Genomic DNA, 3,215 nt, shown 5'->3' on the forward strand with positions numbered 1-3,215 from the left:
GGATCAAACATGGATCACCAACTTGGGCTGGTTGGTGATCAATGTTTGTGAGGGTAAAAGCGCTAAAAACAACGGACGAGTAAAAGAAACGAACAACACAGAGCGCTCTGTGTTGTTCGTTTCTTTTGCTCGTCCGTTGCTTTTAGCGCTTTTACCCTCATAAACATCCTTCACTTGTTTGTTTTTTTTCTTCACTCCCACTGATTCAATAAAGCACACTTTTCTGAATTCAACCGGATAATATTTTTGCACTGGTTTTAGCGTAAGTATAGACATTGTTTCTTTTTCATATTTTTTTTATTGTTGCCACATTTTTGCACGCGGGCAGAAAAACAATTGCTATCTGGTTTAATACTTCCTCGAAAGAATACGTCACAGTAACGCCATTTATTAATATTAATATTTCGTGAACATAATTAATTTACACCCTCCTGTGGATCTTACTCTCAGTATGCAATACAATCAGGCTACCCAAACTCGGTCACTGAGCAGATTGAATTTCTGCTTAACCTCGGAGGTTCTGGGGCAAAGCGCCGGCCTACGGATGGCAGTTGGCGGGTTCGAATCCCGAAAGTTTCCCAGGTGGCCACAATATTTCTTCAGTACTCGGCTGGAGCGTCCCCAGTGCGGTTCTCTAACTCGACATGCAAAAAAACCGCCAAATTTATTTTTTGAGTTTATGATTTACTATTTTATTTCGACCGTAAACAAACGGGGTCCAAGCTCGTTTAGTTTGATTCGATGGACGGTTAGGGAAGGTAGTTGGGCAAAGTTTAAGTAAGCGTGGATCATAATATTGAAAATTTTGAAGAATAATATAGAATATGTTTTAGTACTAGTTTCACTTTCATAATTTTATAGCCATATCAGCTCAACTTTACTTGCTTCATTCCAGTTAATTAAATTAAACATTTTGTTATGCGTAGGGTGACGACGGAGCTTTGTCATGTTTAGCGATCCCAAAATCCACTGTTATATTGTTTCACACACTTTTTTCAAGCACAAGAAGAAGAAAAAAGGTAACTATATTAGTATTATTGTTTACTAATTTGATTTGTAAAAATTTATTATTATAGTGATGGTGTAATTTCGAATAAAATTATATTTACATATGCAATAATATAAATGTTTACGCAAGAAATATGATAACCCGCTTTTCTCAGGTCACAAATAGTACACCTATATTAGAAATTTTCAGCAGTTATTTTGTTGGCAACTGAGAAATTTCTAGACTGTGAACACACACACCGGAGCGCAAACAAAAGAAGTCTGCCAATCGGTAGCAAGCTTCTTCGCATACCTTCACGATAGTATGCAAGCAGTAATCTTTTTTTGCTGTTATTGTTACGTGAATTCAACTAATCTGCACCCTCTTGTAATTGTTACTTTCAGTCTATGACAGAGTAGGGACACACATACAGAATACTCGGCAGGCTGAGCCGCCCACAGTTTCGATCAAAAATTAACATGGTTCAAGCTTTTTTTCTTTGACGCGATCGACAGCTGTGTCAGGCGGTCGAAAGGTTTCTATAAACGGGCTATATGTGACTTCGAAGAGTCGAAGGTAAATGCCTAAGCCAAGCTACAAACAGGTTCAATTTACATTAATTTTTCTAGGTGTCTACTTTGCTTACGACTTATATTTGAATGATCAGTGAACTTCTACAATTCATCACTACCCTGCGAAGTATTTGGAGACTTGGGCGGGGGTGAGGGTGAGGGGGGTGGGGGGAAGGGGAAGGAGTAGGCGGAGTGGAAAAAGAAAATGGCTCGCCTCTTATGAATCCGACGTATTAAAAAAGCAATTACCCCCCCCCCCCCCCCCCGCCCTCCACTTCTGACCTAGATACCTCATACATCGCCTGCAAAGTTGGTTTCAGTGTCTTTTAACTAAGCTCTCAGCATATTCGTCTTTATTATGAATGGTGATTAGAATTACCAAGAAAATTATTATCATCAAGAATGTATTAATTTATTTTTCTCGTAGCGTGTAGAACTTACGTCTGACTGCGAGCCGACAGACCCCGCCATGCGGGCCAAAGTGATATCAATGGACAGTTCCGTCAGAAGGGGCAGAACTTGAAAAATAAAATGAACATAAATTGTATTTACATCCAATCTGTAGACTAAAAGTATTGTTTTAGGGTGAGAAACTAGTAGGTGAAGTCGGAAGGATTTAAAGAAATAGTACTCACGGATTAAACAATGGCAGAACCTCATTGTCACCTCTGGCAACAATAGAATAAAAAAATGCGGTCTGTTAAAAATGAGAGATGAGGTCAAGGGCCGGAAAATGGGAAATGGTGTATCAAAATCTATATTCTCTAAAACACTTACACAAGACAACGAAGGAACAGAGGTGTTCATAAACACTTTACGACGAGGTCGATGCAAGCTTGCATTTAGACGGTAGTCACAATCCAGCGTGTATACCCCCCTAAGCACCGATTCGCATGCAAATAAATAAAACCGTAGTCCCTGCCCGGTTCTGCCAGCTTGACTTGGAAGATGACAACGGGTGCTCCTATATACATGCAATATTTGCAAACCAGCGTTCAAAGTGAGCTAATCTGACATTCTTACTATTATTTCTAATTTTCCACATCACCAGAGTGTATACTCTAAGAAAGTACGCGAATTCACTTTCTTGCGAAACGCGCAGGCAGCCAATCATGTCTAAAAACAGAAAGATCCCAGCGAACCACAAAACTCAAAATTAAACTAAATTTAAAAAAAAAAACTACTTGCAAAAGGGCAATGAGATTGTGAACCTATACTTCGTAATTAGCAGGAATCCTAGCGTGATTAACCGAGCTGTGTTCTGCAAAAAAAAAAAAAATCTACCGATTTTTTTTTTTAGGGTAGGTAAAACATTACGTTTAGTTGATTCGAAATTGTAAGGTGATACGATTCATGTGCCGTCAAGCTTCCCTCCTTAATCGAGGGCTAGGTTTTGAGTCACGAGCCTCAAATCTCGTGCCTCCAAATGCACACGTGAGTCCCCTGGCAAAGATCCTCGTTGAAGTGAATGGAAGTCACGTGACATCATCGGATGAATGGGGAGAGGACAGACTATAGTCCCCTGACAAAGTGCGTCATCTTTTACAACTAACTGCAGCGAACAAGCCTCGCCATGCTTGTTGCTCCTATACTCCACCGCTTTTGCTGTTGAACGTGCAGAGAAATGTTTCCACTTAAAAGAAAATAGCGTGCGC

This window comes from Ixodes scapularis, unplaced genomic scaffold, assembly GCF_016920785.2.
Source record: "Ixodes scapularis isolate PalLabHiFi unplaced genomic scaffold, ASM1692078v2 PGA_scaffold3__209_contigs__length_174095766, whole genome shotgun sequence".
NCBI classification, from domain to species: Eukaryota; Metazoa; Arthropoda; class Arachnida; order Ixodida; family Ixodidae; genus Ixodes; species Ixodes scapularis.